This window comes from Pelodiscus sinensis, chromosome 1 (genome assembly GCF_052426305.1).
Source record: "Pelodiscus sinensis isolate ZL-2025 chromosome 1, ASM5242630v1, whole genome shotgun sequence".
NCBI lineage: Eukaryota > Metazoa > Chordata > Testudines > Trionychidae > Pelodiscus > Pelodiscus sinensis.
Window position 1 is genome coordinate 187,039,228 of NC_143052.1, and position 17,387 is coordinate 187,056,614.

The 17,387-nt window shown below is 43.9% G+C and overlaps 1 protein-coding gene across 7 annotated transcripts in view; it reads right to left on the reverse strand.

Moving 5' to 3' along the window:
• Positions 1 to 17,052, reverse strand: part of TIAM1 (TIAM Rac1 associated GEF 1) — a 294,242-nt gene extending 277,190 nt beyond the window's left edge. For 5 of the 7 annotated variants that reach the window (XR_016347939.1, XM_089773622.1, XM_075910641.2 and 2 more), the window contains exon 1: positions 16,894 to 17,052. The gene's annotated coding sequence lies outside the window, so the exon portion shown is untranslated. Of the gene's footprint in view, positions 1 to 14,216; positions 14,348 to 15,955; positions 16,483 to 16,893 lie in introns of those variants that run through there. The other 2 variants (XM_089773601.1, XM_089773605.1) reach the window with 2 other exon arrangements.
• Between the last annotated feature and the right edge of the window lie 335 nt (positions 17,053 to 17,387).

Here is a 17,387-nt window from a genome sequence, read left to right on the forward strand (position 1 = left end):
CCAAGTTAATTTCTTGCGCAAGAAAGCCAGATGGCTAAAATGGCCATCGGAGCTTTCTTGCGCAAGAGAGCGTCTACACTGGCACGAATGCTTTTGTGCAAAAGCAAATCTTTTGCACAAAGGCACATGCCAGTATAGATGCTCTCTTGCGCAAATACTTTTAACGGAAAAGTTTTTCCGTTAAAAGGATTTGTGCAAAATCATGCCAGTCTAGACGCAGCCTGTTTGTTGGCAATTTGGCCGACAAAATACTTCCATCCCTTATAAGCAGGGTTCCCACTGTTGATAGATGAGCATTCCAGAAGACAATGAGCCATTCACACTAGGGATGTTAGAGGTGTAATTGAACAGTTGTGTAACTGCTGAAATCATACCGGTTACACGATTGACTAGCTGATAGTGCCCAGAGGCAGGGCCAGCAGCCAGTGCATTCCCGGCCCCACTCCCAGTGAGTCCCATGGCACCCTGCGCTGCTACGGGGTGGCAGGTAGGAGCCAGTCCACAAGGGGAGACCGTTTAAAAACCAGTGCGGGGTGGCAGCCGCCTCTGTCCCCGGTCGAGCTTGGACCACCCACGGACAAGGACTACTGGCACAGAGCAGCCTCTGTCCATGGCAGGCCCAGGCTCACCACAGACAGACTGCTTTGCATCCAACAGAACAGCCTCTGCCTGTAAGGAGCTCAAGCTACCATGGTCAGAGGCTGCTCTGTGGCAGCTTCCCCTGCACACCCCATGCTGCTGCCTCTATTAGAGGCAGCAGCACAAGGGGGTGGAGGGCAGGCAGCACCGAGCAGCTGGTGCTAGGGAGGGGGAGAACCAGCTTTTAAGACCCCCAACACCATCTTTTGTCTGCCCCACCCCATGCTGCCTCATGCTGTAGGAGGTAGCAGGGGAAGGGGGCAGATGTGTTCGCCGGAGCCAATACGAGCAGGAAGCTGGCTTGAAATCTAGTTCCCATGCATATCGGCTCCAGCCTGCCCCTCTCACCCTCCACACTGCTGACTATCAAAGGCAGCAGCACAGAGGTGAGGGAGCTGGCTTTTAAGCCAGCTCCTCACAGGCACTGGCTTCCACTCCTCCCCATCTTATAGAGGCAGCAAGAGAGGGAAAAATGTGTGTAGTCAACAAGATTAACCCATAAGACAATGCTTATCTGTTAATTGTGTATTCGTCTACACATCCCTAATTCACACTGGCACTTGCCATAGCAAAACTTTTGTCTTTCAGGGATGGAAGAATTTAAACACCTGTGAAAAACAAAAAGTTTTGTTGTTTAATAGGCAGTGTAGACTAGGGATGTGAAAGGATAATTAACTAACTGGTAGGGGCTGGAGCAGCCCCCCATCTGCCATGGGCAGGGGCTACAGGAGAGGGGAGGAGCTGCCATGGACAGGACATAATGTTTAACCCATTAACCAATTAAACAGGATTTTATTTCCTTAGTGTACACAAAGCCTTAGTGTAGCAGAGATTTCCAAGTAGAAAGCAAGTTTCAATATCCCATGCAATGTAATACTTATAACCAGAAGGCAGTGTGGGTGAGCAAGAAAACATATGTTGAGAATGACGTGAGTAAAAATGCAACGTTTCTTTGCTTTGTGGGTTAAAGTAAGACTATCTAATGCAATGTAAGAACAGATTAAACAAAATATTCTAGTGTGATAAGCCCTACAGCTAAAATTATAAATCTATAACTTTAGTTTAGCAGAAATTCATTGGCTACTTATTTCAGTCATAAAGAGATATCTCCAACATTGTCAACCATTATTACTCACTAGGCAGCTTTGTTCTGAACTAGAAACCATGAATGCTAGCTGCAGTAATTACTACCAAAGACAAGACACTTATAATAGTCTTGCCATACCCTCCAAGGAGAAACATATCAGATAGACATGAAAGTCATATTAATCTTTATTTGCATCTTATCTCCAGTGAAGAAGAAATAAAAGTATCTAATAAGACTCTTGGAAACTATTTTAGGCTTAATGTACAATTAAATATTCTGTTCATTAATTATAGATTTTTCATTAGTCATTTAAGTAAGCTACATTCTAAAGTGATGCAAAGGAATCAGTTTATCCTGAAACTGCATACGCTGCCACATTAATTCTAAATTAGTTCATCCCAAATGATGTTAAACACAAAATCAATACCAACTGCCCACCTTATTTTTTAAACGGGATCTTCATACTTCAGCAAGCCTCAAGAAAGAATTTCTCCAGAAACAAGTTTGTCTAATATTTTATTTTCCATTTAATTATTTTGGCAAGTAGAGGTATCTACTGAAGTTTCTTTACTCACAACCAACTACTTCTGCTACATACTGCAACAAATTCACAATCCTCTGAACACATAAATAACTGAGATGCCAGAGACATCCTGACTCAAGTCACTAGTTGCCCTTCCATTCCCAGTAGGATTTAACTCTATAGCTTCATCAAGAATGCAGGCGTAGACAACAAAGAACTGGTCAGAAGAAATCCTTCAGTTAAACACCAATGTGCACAATAAAATAGTAAATGCAGCAAAGTCTATGGAAGACATTCCTGACCAAGCTGAAAAAAAAAAAAAAACTTGCTCAAGAAACCATTCCTTGGGGCTGACAATCTGTCATTTCTGAAGAAAGATGACAACTATGGTAACAATTCTCAGGGATCATAGGAAACCCAGAACTCCACAGCCTGTATCAATTTAGCTCCAAACCACTCTGGCAGCAATGACCTCCTCCTGGCAAATAAGGATCCAGGTTTCCATGCAGACATTACTAGATCGATCAATTGCCTTCAATACTATTGACCAGGGGCGAGGGGGTAGTTGATTGTTTTATGGATCCAAGGAAGAATAGATGAGGCTGCTTCAAGGCAGCTTATTCTTTCCTCTCCAAACCGCTTTCCTGCTCTAAAGGCTCTGGCATGTGGGATTCCTCCAGGTTTTCTCTCATCATTTGTCTTGTTCACTGTGAACATGGGGTTGTTAGGAGGTATAAAATGGAGTGTTTTTAAGATGAAGAGAACAGTCCGCTCTCTCCCCCTATCTGTCCCATGTATGTGCAACTGACTGATTTTCTCACTGCATGGTAGCAGTGAGGGTCTGCTTGAGAATGAATAAGGCTTGAGGTGATGGTGATCAGTGGTGGGGAAACAGACCTTGCCAGATCTTCTATCAGCCCCTCCAATGGAGAATATGTTCTACTGATTGTCAGCAAATGTTACAAATGGACCCCCTGTTTGATGGTCAGATAGCTACAGTCAGGAGGATAGCATCTTTACCCACTGCACCTTTTCTTTTCCTCTCTAAGGCACACCTCACTGCACTACTTCATGCTTTTGTCTCTTCAAGATCAGATATGTGGCTACATGACAGAAACTGAAACCGCTGCAGAAAGTGACACCCCTCTTATTAAATGATGTGTCTCACTGGGAGCATGTGACGACAGTCTTCTAGCTATGTCAGTGTGCACCATATGACTGTTTCCTTGTCAAACCAACAACTCTTCCTCAAGAAGAACTGTTCATGTTCCAGAGTGTCTGTTAAATATCACTAACCTGGTCAGCTACCCGGGGGAAAAAGCTCTCTCTTTTTCACTCCAGTCTCATCCCCCAGCATTGGTTACCAATCTGTATTGTCCTGTTCTTCACCAGCACCCCTCCTTCACACTTGGAAAACTGAAATTTCCTCTCTTGCTGCTACAATGACACTCTGAAATCACATCCCCAGAATCACTGTTGGTAGCAATGGCATTTCTCTAGTGAAAGCTAACCCACAAAATCTGAAAATATCACTAGGTTGAAAACCTCCCTCTGGACACCTGTGACCCAATATCATGTGTCCATAATTACTAACTATACTAGCTTTTACTCTGCAGTGAGCTTCCTGTTCATCTTCCACCTTGTTTCACCTCTCTGGAAGAATGAAAAGTTTGCATTTTGCAGATTTCAGTTTATATTTCTCTTCCCTCCCCTGCCCCTTTGAGATTTCCTACAGGGAGTCATTACCATCCCCTGTACAACTGCAATTCCATCAGCACTCTGGACTGATCCTTCCACAGCTTTCTATTGTAGTTCTACTAAGGCTGGCAGGCAGGATGAGACAAGATCATCCACTGTTCTGTGTATCTTCCACTGTTCTGTGTATCATATACTTACTGCATCTGACACCTTCTCTGACCCTCCTATCACATCACCGCCTCCTTAAAAATTCCCCTTGCATCTTCTGTTTTTCACTTATTGTCTCGTTCTTGTCTCAGCAAATTATTTAAGGGGACAGTCTCAGATTGATTCCTCACCCATCCAGAAAAAAGCTTCCCATTTGTTTCCAATCTGACTGCTATGACTTTCATAGTCCTGAGTCTGTCGTCCTGCATGTGCTTTGCAATGGCACAGAACCCCTTTGAACTCATCCTTCTTAACCTATCAAACACGATAATCCATGACAACTTTCTTGACTGCTATCAGTTAGTCCCAGTCTCAGAAATCTTGCTCTCTTGGTTTCACATATTACAATCTAACCATTCTTTTTTGTGAATGGCAATGGACTCTCCTAATGTTCTCCAAGCTTCAACTCACACCCTCTGACCAGCTAACTCAAGCCTAAAAAACCACCTAAGTGGAGCTCAGATGCTTCTGTGTGGATAGGAATCATGTAAGTGGCAAAACTCAAGACAGGTTGAGCTAATAATGCAATGAAGAAAAAAAGCCACAAATCAGAGGAAACTAACAGATAAGGATAAATTTTAGAAAAACCTATGCATAGGCTGCGGTTTCCGTTTCAGTTATCAAAAAGGGGATATCAGGGTGTGTGCACTACTGAATGAGCAGAACGAGAACTCTACCTGCTTGGATTGTAGTTCTGGTTTGAAGAGATATTAGTTACAAGTATCCTCTCTTCGTGCAGCAGACCTACTTCCTGTTAATATCAAATTCTATTCAGTTACTTTAACCAGAGACTTTCCTACGTTACTCCTATCAGCTCTACAGAAACAAATGCTGCTCTTGGACAGCGATGGAGACTCTCTCCCTGCTTACAGATGGACAGCATTGGTAAATTCCTCCCATTGGGACCTGTTGTCTTTAATTATGCACTTTACTATACCTGTGCAATTCCACTGAAGGCATTGAGGTTGCATAGCTATAAAGGAGGGAACAACTTAATCTGCAGAATATTTCTGGTGATACTGTGCAAGCCAGAATGAACACAGCTTCACATTCAGGTCTCAGACTAGCTCTGCTAGGCTGGCAGTTGAAAAACTAAGGATGATGCTGCATTAGGGTTTTTTTCCTATCTTGCAATAGTAGGTTTTTTTTTAAAATGCTAGTTGCCAGTTACTCCCATTAGCCTAGAAGCTTGAATGGAAGATTGCCTAAGGCTTTGTCTACACTACACAGCTTTTAAGGACACAGCCCTGTCCCAGACAGTGTAAACACTGTCCACCTTTTTGCCAACAAAATACTGCCATCCCTTACAAGCAGGGTTCCCTCTCTCCACAGAAGAGTGCTTCTGCCAATAACAATGCCTTTAAACTACAGGCAAGCCTTTTGTCTTTGTGGGGAAGGAGCAGCGTTAAGCTCCTGTAAACAAGTTCTATCATTCAACTGGTAGATTAGACAAAGCCAAGACACCAGATAGGGATGTAAGCGACTAACGGAGTCACTACTCGACTACTCACTCCTCCCCTCCCTTGCTGCCTCTGTATCAGATTCAGCAAAAGGGAAGAGCAGGAGCCAGTGCTGGGGGGAGCCAGCTTAAAAGCTGGTTCTCCCTCAGCACGGTCTCCGCCGTGTGGGAGGAATAGGGGAGGCAGAGGCGCAGTGGTCCGGGACCTGGCATGAGTCCCGGCTCGCGCTGGGTCCCAGTCCTACCCCTGCTGCAATTCTGCAATTTAATGTAGTAGAAGCCAGGCTCCCTGCATGCCCAGCTCCTACTATGTTTAAACTGCAGAGGCAGTGGGGCCCCTTAACTAATCATATATCTTAATACAATTTGTATCAAGTACATGACCAATCAATTACCTGTTTCTTAACAACCTTAACAGACCAAAAAAGTCAGGCTATTACATATAGGGAAGCACAGAAGAGACTCCACAGACCAGCATTCAATGATGGGGAGAGAGAAGAGCATATCCAGAGAAAGGGGATTCAGAATTAAAGAGTAAAAGATTAATGAACACATTCCAGATCTTGAGATTCCAAAACCTACAAAGTGGTGTTGCAATCCAAGAAATCAGTTCACTTCCTATCACTCCTGAGGCAAGATGACCTCACAGAAAACTAATTCAACAGGAGAAGAGGCAGATTAGGGAAGTGAAAAGAAGATTAAATCAGAGACAGTTTCATGCACAAAATATTGACGTAATTTCATGTCTGAAAAGGCTGAACCTCTCTAATCTGGCACTCTGGTCCAGCAACATCCATGGTCTGGCACTTATCATGGGTGTGGCCAAGTTTCCCATGGTCCCTTATAGTTTGTTTATAGCCACCAGTCCTGGCTCTCAGTGTTCTATGCTGTCATTTAGTTCGTATTTATTTACCCCAAATGTCTGCTAAGAGCCCAGAAAGGAGTGGAAGTGGTGGTAATGCTGCTAGACAATACTGACCTCCTGTGTTCCAGCATATTCTCTGGTTCAGCACCGGTCAGATTCCAAGGGTGCTGGACTAGAGAGGTTCAACCTCTACTGCATGAACTATGAGAATCCTGGCTAGATCCAGCAGCCTAGATTCAGACTGCAGAGGGCAGGTGAAAAAAGGAGATAGCTGATATACAGGAAAGCGAATTGAGGGAAAAGCCATGAGAACACACTGGATACCAAAACTGCCATATCCAACTAGAACAGGCAACCACCACCATGTAGTAACTTCTATAATAGATCTACAGACTCACTGCAGCTAGAAACACAGACTACAAAGGGCACCCAGAAACTTCAGATATTAGTCTCGGCTGTTCAACTCATTTTTTCCACAGAATTATTAACCCCAATGAGAATCAGAACAATGCTTCTGAATTGTGACATTTATGAGAAAGCAAAAGAAGAGACATTTTGAGACATTTGCTGTACTTCAGAAAGACAGCTTATATCTTTAGACTTGAGTGAAACTTTACAAATACTATGTTTCTCTCGGCTTCTTATCGAACATTTCTGCCAAAGCTTTATTGCCTTAATAAGATACCCTTTGATTACTGTGTTATGAGAACTACTTTGCATTAAATTAGGTCTAATATTCTGAGCGGGGGATGGAGGGGAATTACTGTCCTATAAGTGACTGATTACCTGGAGGCGAAATTTTTCTGGATTAAGAAAAAATAATTGTGTGCATTTGTTTGAGTTTTTTTAAATTAGTTTGGGTGGTTTTAGGATATCCAGCTACGGGGAGGAAAACTGTGTAACAAGAATTGGGAGAAGAGAGAAGAAACTACATAGAAAGATATACTGAATACTATGAAGAAATAACCTTTATGCAGGATAAAGTGAAATATGTCCCCAGGATAGTGAGCCTATAGTTTAAGTATTTATAGTATTTAAAGCACTTTGAAATTGTTACTTTTGTATTACTGCATTTTGGGCTTTAAGTTTTATAAACAAACAATTTTAGAAGATAGACTAACTTACAATGGCTTGTTTTTTAAACTTCAAAGTTGATACCTATGAAGACCTCAGTGATTAATGCATATTATGCCTTGTTTGAAGAAATGTTTGGGGTTTTAAAAACTATATTTGTCAACATCTGAACACTGTGCTGCATATATGCAGGAGATCACTTGCCTGTTTTGGAAAGCAAGCAAGACTGAATGTCTGCAGTTATGTCTGGAGATTTTTAGAAAAAAATATGCAAATTGTCCTCCCACCCATTGCCTATTTTGTTCTCTTTTAAAATTGTGTCTTATTTGAGACAGGAACCATCTTCCTCTGTATCGAGTATATATCTTTTAGAGAGAGTTTGGACCCATTATCGTCTAAGCCTTATTCAATGACTTTTTATCACCCGCCTTCTGTTTATTATTTCAGGAAGATACTAGGAAGCAGGACCTCAGCTGTGTAAGCTGTCAGTGACAAATTGACATCAGAAGCTGATGACCTGCCCCTAGGAGTGTGATGAGCCCTCTCATTCTCCTCCACTCCTCAATCATGGCATTTATGCTTAAAATAAAGAGCTGTTTCTTAAAATATTTAATATTAATGGCTTAGGTATCTTGTTCCAACTCTCTCAGGCATCAGTCCTAATATGAGGCACTCGTCTCATAGGATTTGGCTTGAGGACTTTCAAATTAAGAGAGAGGGAAAAGAAAAAGGTGTATAGGGCACTTGCAGACTGCAATGAAAAGCAACAAATATAGTTGTGTAGTTCCAAGATTTAAAAAAAAAAAAAAAAAAAAAAACCACACACATTGTCTACCAACATCAGTACCATCACTCAGAAATACTATGCCAATTAAGCTGATTGCAGTGGGTACAATGATTGGGTTTGCAATATACAAGAAAGTAAACACTAGAGTAAAATCCATATAAACATTATATTTGGCTCTTCTCCCAAGCAGTTTATTACTACTGGCCTCTGCTATCCCCTCCCAACATGCAAAAATCCCTACTATGCAAGACTGCTAATAGTTACTACATGATGCCTTGCAAATAAATTCAGATTATTAAAGTGCACAATGCAACTAAATTTGCTCTATCGTGGTGAGAATATAATTCATATATTTTGCTCAAAGACATCTAGCCAAGAGTCCAAGATGTTTTATTTAAACTGGTCAACCTACTTCAAGACATTACCAGATGCTGTTTTAGTCAGTGAGGCAGATTATAGAAAATCTTAACAGCAGATCAAAGATGATTATTTGGGTTTAAATTTCATTTAAAAATCTAATCCTGGGAGAAGAATAATGCTAAAAGTGTAGGCTGTGAACAATCTGGAAGGGGATGGCACTGTAATATACAAGCCACATCAACAGAATACATATGCATAGAAAAGAACACACATTGACCTGGAAGGTTACTAACAAAAATAGAAAGCAAGACCCCTGGGGCAAGCCCATTTATAAAAACCTTGCATCTCAGCTACTAATCTTCAAGGAAGCTGCCTTCCTAACAGTCCCCAGGTAACCAGCAAATCACTTTTGCTGATAATACCAATACTTGTATTTTAGTTGAAGCTAATAAAATGCCTCTGATTTCAGGTTGGTAAAAATTCCTGTTGCAATATGGCGAGTGTCTGTATTTTTTAAGTATTTTGAAAGTAACCAACTTCAAATACTTTGGTAGAATGGTTAGTTTTATAAGAGGAGGTCTTAGTCAGCATTTCAGTGAAAAACCTCTAGAAAAAGGATCTGTAGAACAGGTATCTTTTCTGCAAAGAAATTACAGGCTTCAAAGAGAACAACAGTTTAAGCAGATTATCTTTTAGCTAAATAGGTAGCCCTACTGATTTTGGGCACAAAACATTTCCAGCTCAATTCCCTTTTGGAAAGAATTCCTTAGCAATAAGGAAGATCCTTCATTTGATGTTTACTTAGATGACTAACTTTTGGTCCATTTCAGGCTTTATTCATTCTTGCCAGAATGCACATTTCATTAATTTTTATTATAGTTATGGTTGAGATGGCATTTACTCCATGCTTTTATTCTTCAGTGATATGAAAAATGTCTGTCTCCAAAATGCTGTTCTCAACTCAGAAGTTAATTTTATTTGAAAGACTGAAAATCTGTTTGCTAAGTTAAGGTTTGTACATATTCAGACAAATGCAAGTGCACGTCTAATGTATTACTAAAAATTATTTAGGAGCCTTTCAAACCAAAACAGGAAAATTAAATACGCTAATATCACAGAGTTAAAATGGCAGTCCCATCCCAATTTCAAGTTTAGAGGCTGTGGTGGATAGCAGTAGTGCTGGTCAGTATTCAGTGACTAAAGGATTAAACTCAGATAGCTAGTGGGTGTTGGCAGGGAGCCAGGAGAGCCAATGGAAAAAGGTGTTGAAATTTTAGTTGGAAGATATACCTGCCTACTACTTTCTTTGTATGCATTTTAAGCTGTGAGCTGGGGAACCAAGATGAATTGAACCAGACAGAATACCATGCCTACAAGGAATACTAGGCATGGAAATGGACTGGACCTTGCAACACAGATTGTAAGTAGACAGGAAAATGTCTATTTAGTTGTGATCAGGTTATTTTCTTTGTTTAGTTGTTTGGTTAAACTTCTCTGTGCTAAGTCCACATGCTCCCTCCATACACTGCATTTTAAGCTATAGCCCAGAGATACCATTTCTCTGTATTTTAATATGTTCGTTTCTTAATTGCTCTAATAATTAAGCATACCTGGCAGCTATCAAGTATATCTTTATGTCTGTTAATAAAATCACCTTTTTTAAGGTGATTTAATTCTTGTGCCCTGGAAGGTAACAGGAGGTCTGCATATGCATGTCTAAAACTGAGAGGTCAACTATCAGAGATTGCAATTTGTTTTCTCTCTTTATTCCCAGCTCTTTTCTTGTAAAAGAGCTTGGGAGTACTGCCTGGGAAAAGTCCAAGTGCTTCTTTCCTGGGTTCAAGAAGAAGGTGGTTTTCTGCTGTTTCACTTGGTGGTAGCAGCTGCCTTCCAAAGTCAGTGAATCTGTGATATTAGGGATTTTTTAAGTAGGAGCCTATAGAGGTAAGGATTTTTAAGGGATCTTTGGGGCCCCCACCTTTTGCACTCTGAGCACCAGAGTGAGGAACAGCCTTTACGGAGGCTCTGTAAACAGTCTACCAGCCACATCATATGTATGGAAAATTTATATAATCCCATGTACATGACAAATACTTCACAATACAAGACCATATTTCCTGTTCCAAAGATTTTATAATCTAACCCAAAGGCACAAGGCAACAGTTCAGGAACAGAACAGTGTAAAGCCACCTCTGTCAAGGAAGGCATCAGATGAGGAGGAACGGGTTTCATATACTCAGTGCCCTTTACTCTTTCTTTTATTTTCAGATTGTACAAATTCTATGGCAGGAATTGTCATTTCCTATATATTTGTACAGTGCCTAGCACATTGTGAGCATAGCTGAAGTCAGATACATTAGGTGATAATGAAAGCAAGTGAAGGAAGACAAAAAGCACTTGAACAAACAACAATTTTTTCTAGGGCATGCATGCACCTGCTATATGAAGAGTAGGAGGTGGCACAAAAGGAAACATGAGACCTGGAGTGGGAGGAGGAGGCACAGAGCAATAAAATGAGAAAGGAAGGAGCTAGAAAGGAGAGTGGGAGGAATAAGAGCAAAATGTGAGCAGGGAGGAGTATCTTGTAAAAGCACAAAAGGCTAAATGAGAAATGGAAAATATTACATATGTGCAAGGGGGCATGAGTAATAGTTGCTGTGGTAACCATAACTTTGTATTCTGTTGCTAAAAATCTAGGTCTATATTCTAGTTATTTATACCATGCACATTGCTGTAGCACGAGCACCTAGTTCTTGAATAATTAACATTATGTGCAGTGTAGCTTATCAATTAGTGGATACTGCAATGACTAGATGTTAAATCCAGTATCAAATGGTTCCTTTTACTTTCCATAAGTCATCTCTTGAACCACATATCCAAGTAACATGATGGGGGATTGTTCTGCACTCAGAGTGACTGAATGGTTGTGCTGTATAGCCACAACAAATGATTCTGAACACATCAGAAAGTGTATACTAAGTTATGTCTCCCTCTTCCAAAAATGGATTGTAGAGCTGGGTCTTTAATAGATCCAGTAGCATTTGCAGAAATCCATTCTAACAGACCAGTGAACCCCAAAATACCTCTTTAAGAGGCAGTTTGTCAGATTATTTCTTTTAAACCAAACCTCAAGTTAGCATTGTTTGAATGCACAGCCAGATTCCAAAGTCCTTAGTCATTACTGAGGTCATATTTTCATTAAAACTAAGTGAGTTTCTCCTGTGTAATGACAAGTAAACACACCAGAATATGGCTCTTAAGGATACACACAGACATCACTGAAGATCACTGATACTCTTATGGTCTTTCATTGCTCTGATCTTGTAAGTTATCTTGTTGAAGGCATTACCTCATGACCACAGAGGCAGAATTCTACTGAATTCTTTACCCTGCTTTGGTCCCTCAAGTTTTTTAGCCATGCTGCCCACAAGAATTCCTACACCCTTAATAGGACTAGAGCAACAACCACAGAACAGCAAGACAAGCCCTGTATATGAAATTCCTTTTCTTCTATAGGCCACAACTCATGGGAAATCTCAGCTCTCCTCACATTTTACGGAGACAATTCCCCTTACCCCAAAGTGCTGATATAGTGATCTTATTCCTAGCAAAGTAGAACTTTATTCTCAAAACATAGTCAACACAATTATTATGTAGTGGTTAACATGGCTGCCACTGAAATGAGGACCCCCTTATAGTAAGCACAGTAGAAACCAAGCCAGAGACAGTCCCTTCAGCACAAAGCTTACCATCTACACCCATGGTGTCCAACATGCTAGCCACATGTGGCTATTGGGCCAGTTGAGTGTGGATAATTTGTTTGCTCCCCCTGCGAGCCAGATCCGGCCCGCTAGGCTCGGGGATCCCTTCCCTCTCCCACAGCAAGAAGCCAGTACTGGTGCTCCAACCTCTTGGGGGGGGGGGGGGGGGCAGGACCACAGTGCTGGAGCGGGCTCTCAGCTGCAGGAGGATAAGGGGCTGAGCCTCAAGCTGCAGCCCACCTGCAAGGAGGCCATGGACCCTGTTTGAGAACCACTGCACTAGACTATACTGCCTCCTAATGAGCCCAACTGCCATATATAATGTGATAAGAGCAATGTAGGGAGAGGGCAGTCTAGTTTCATATTTGTGTCCATAGGGATGTTAAATTGCAAGTAACTGGCTAATCGAATATTCAATGAATTTTGCATCAACTTTTGATTAGTCAATAGGGCGCCTCCACCTTTGAAGTGTAGCAATAGCCCTAGGGCTGTTGCTACATCTCAAAGGCCAAAGCGTCATATGGAGCCTGGGTTCAGCTGGGGACTCCCCTGCTGACCCCAGGCTCCATACGGCGCTGCTGCTTTGAAATGCTATGGAGAGCCCAGCATCAGGCTCCTCGCTGCATTTCAAAGTGGCAGCACCCTGTAGAGCCCAGGATCAGCTGGGTACTCCCCTGCTGACCGCAGGGCCTCCATGTGGCATTTCAAAGCAGCAGCGCCACATGGAGTCCGGGGTCAGTGAGGAAGTCCCCAGCTGATCCTGGTCTCCACATGAGGTAGTGCTTTGAGGTAGTACTCCTCCCTCTTCCCCCACCCTCTTGCTGCCTCTGATAGAGCAACATTTGCTTATTGGATAGTTGATGAGTCCTTCACATCCCTAGACACAAATAGCAAGAGTGACAGAACAGGGACTCATGCCTCTAGTTGACTAGCAAGCAACTTTCCCCTAGATAGTTTTATCTCAACTATGGGCCCTAAGCTTCATTTGCCCTTGTTCAATAAATTATAATCACACTGCTGAAGTACATTAAATTGGCAGAAGCTTTTCAGTAATACAGGAAGAAAAATAGGTGCTCTTATCACAGATTACTCCTGGTGCCTAATCACTCTACAGAGCAGAATTTTTCCTAATTATTTTAATTTACAATTTAATATTTTGACTGTAATGAACTACTTGGTAACTATTCAATATGCATTTTCCAATTTGGCAAGTGAAGATGAAAACTATGACAGAGCTAGAATAATAGTGGGCAGGGGTTCTATAATAAGGGGGGGGGGGGAAATCAATTCTTCTCTAAAAGTTTTCACCCCTGAATTCTTTGTGACCTTATACAAAACACTGCACTTCGGTTGCTCAGAGAAATCAAGGACCCTCTTGTGCAATCTCAAGATTATACTTATGCAAATAATTCAATTTAAGGCTGCAATTACAGATATAAGTAAATTTTTACTAACTTAAGGGTTGCACAAGCAGACCCTAAAAGTAGTAATTTACATTATTTTCACTTAATTAGATCCTGATTTAGGAAAGAGTTATACATTATACATATGCTTAGATTTACACACCATGAATAGTCCCATTGATGTCAATAGAATACTCAACATGTTTAAATTTAAGAACATTTGTTAAATGTTTACCGTATCAGGGTTTAATATTTCTAATGTTGAAATATAGCAAATTCTCTGCAATGTTTTTTGGAGGGAAAAAAAAAGGAATTTCCTAGAGCAAAACAAGTGAAGCTCAGCCTGCTTTTACCTTGCCTTTCTTGGGTTTTAAGCTGTTTTTCTGATGCATTTTCTACAGTGACAGGTATATTCTTCCTTCTCGTGCTAATTCCTCCTCCCCCCATCGTGCAAGTTCACAATTCCACTTTACCATCGATATCCCTAAAAGGAATAATACATGTATGGTCTTCCAAGTTACACAATAGAAACTAGATATATAAATACATCTGTGCGCTGCAGTACACATTCAGTGTTCAATATCTACTGAACAACTTGAATCACTAAAGTGCACACTTCAACATTTGAATGTAGTAAACAAAATACAATAAATTCAAGTAATGATTTTTACAGTGTTTAGCTTATTTGCATGGTATGTTTAAAGATAAAGAATAGAAGATGTAGACTGTATTCATTGGCAAGTAAAAATCACAAAGGAAACCTATACAGCAAATATGCTCTTCACATTACAGGCAGTCCCCGAGTTACGCGGATCCGACTTATGTCGGATCCGCAGTTACGAACGGGGCCCTCCCTCTCCCTGGTCTCCAGCAGACCAGGGAGAGGAAGCAAAGCGGCGGAACACGCGGGCAGCGGACAGCCCAGACGCATCTGGGCTGTCCGCTGCCCGCGTGCTCCGCCGCTTTGCTCTGCTTTGCTCCCAGGGGGAGGGGAGCAGATCAGGGGGACGGGGAGCAAAGCAGAGCAAAGCCGCAGAGCACGCGTCTGGGCTGTTCGCTGCCCACGTGTTCCCCCGCTTTGCTCCCCGTCCCCCTGGTCCGCAGACCAGGGGGACGGGGAGCAAAGCAGAGCAAAGCCGCGGAGCACGCGGGCAGCAGGACAGCCACGGCGCGTCTGGGCTGTCCCGCTGCCCCCGTGCTCCGCGGCTTTGCTCCGGACGCCTGTGGTACAGCAGCTGGGGCGCTGCCGGTTGGTCCCGTAGCGCCGCTCTGGGCGCTACTGGACCAACCCGGCAGCACCCCAGCTGCTCTGCCCCAGGAGTCCTGATTCATCCGCTGCTGATCAGTTTCAGCAGCGGCTGAATCAGGATACCTGGGGCAGAGCAGCTGGGGTGCTGCTGGGTTGGTCCAGTAGCGCCGAGGAGCGGCGGAGCTACTGGACCAACCCAGCAGCACCCCAGCTGCTCTGACCCAGGTGTCCCCAAGTCAGCCGCTGCTGAAACTGACCAGTGGCTGACTACAGGAAGCCCCTGCCCCGGGCTTCCTGGAATCAGCCGCTGATCAGTTTCAGCAGCAGCTGACTTGGGGATGCCTGGGGTTCTTAAGTTGAATCTGTATGTAAGTCAGAACTGGCATCCAGATTCAGCCGCTGTTGAAACTGATCAGTTTCAGCAGCGGCTGAATCTGGATGCCAGTTCCGACTTACATACAGATTCAACTTAAGAACAAACCTACAGTCCCTATCTTGTACGTAACCCGGGGACTGCCTGTACTAAATGTACAGATCTCAAAATAGTGCTATTTTACTTAACTGCTAGACTAGACAGACAATTTTTAGAAACAGTGTATGACAAGATGGTCACAAGTCAATTTTCTTCAAACCAGTCATTTGGAAAGTTTGAATCCTGAAACTTGTAAGGGCTGTCTGTAACCCAGATCCAGTGCAGATCCTGAAATATGAAACATTGTTCAAAATGGTCCAAAATCTTTAGTCTTAAGGAAGAAAGCTCACTGAAATACACATTTGAATACCTCTGCATCATCTTCTCATAATGGAGCTCAAGAAATTGACAACTAGGAAGCAATCGCTTACCAACTTATCAAACGCAGTCTGAGGACCGAGTTAAGGCGATCTCAGTATGAACGCTATTCATTGATTATGCCTTCAGCTGAAGTCTGTAAACAAAAGCAGGCCCGGCGACTAGGACAGCAGGACGGCGCCAGCAGCTTGCAGCAGCATAATGAGTAAGTGGCATGGTGATTCGAGTGGTAAAGTCCTCCAGAAGCATCCTAATGCAGAATGCCCGGGGCGCACCCTCGGGAGCGCCACACACATAAAGGACGTACCCAGCCACATCAAATAACACCGAACAAGACGTTGGCTTTGATCTTTGAGCAATTTTGATGTAAATGAGGGGAAGGGATTATGAGGTGAGGGAGGAAGTTAAACCATTCTCCCTTCTGCACTGCTGCTCACTCAGCTCCATCTGTGCCAATACCCCTCTGCGAACAAGGAATCCTCCGATTCCATTGTCACGGTGGCAAATATTTACCTGCCACTCCAGTCCGCGGCGTGCCTTTGCGCGACAACCCCGAGGTTACGGGCAAGCCACTCGCTCGGCAGCCCGCACCACCTCCGTCCTAACCCCGGGGTTAGCGATGCACGGAAGCCGAGAAATCCCCCCTCCAGCATCGCCACGACAGAGCGATCTCCCCTCCCGCTGAGGAGAGCAGGAGAAAGCAGCCTCCCCCTGCTGCATCCAATCCAGCCATCCTCCAGACTCCTCATTCACCGCCGGGCCCCTTTCCGAGCCATTTCCCCCGCAACACCCCAAGCCCTGCCGCAGCCTCCCAGCCGAGCCCGGGGAAACACACAATGCCCGGGACGGTGTCACCTCGCTCAAGCCAGCGCTAGGACCCGGAGAGCGGCGGCTGCGGCCGGCAGCCGGGCATGACAATACGGGCAGGTCTCCCCGTGCATCCCCTGCTCCCGCCGCTCCCCCAGGTGCCCGAGCCCCCACCCCGCCCTACCTGCCATGGCTCCGTCTCGCCGCCGGCCGGGATGCCGGGGGGGGGGGGAAGAGGACTGGAAAAGGAACCTCAGCAGCAGCTGCTGGTACCACGGCCACTGCTCAGAACGCGCCCCCACCAATAGCAGCTGCTGCCATATTGTTACGGCAAGCGCTGCGAAGGGCGGGGCCAGCAGGCTTCTTGGAGACCGAACGCCATTGGTCGCCCCCTCGCTCAGTCTGAGCCAGGCGGGCCAATGAAGGGAGCCGGCGGCGAACAGCGGGGCGTTCGGAGTTGGAATGTTGGGCGACAATAGCGCACGCGGCGCTCAGGTGGGGAGGAGGGGCGGAGCCCCTGGGGAAAAGGCTCTGTCCCAAGAGGCAGGGGGGCTCCGTTGCCGACCACGTGACTTGAGACGTTCCGCTCGCTGGTGGAGTTCGCCAGAAAAGCTGCCTGTCAATCTCATGCCCCCCCCCTCTCCCCCAGCTAGGCAAAGCTTGGGCAGCAGCATGGAA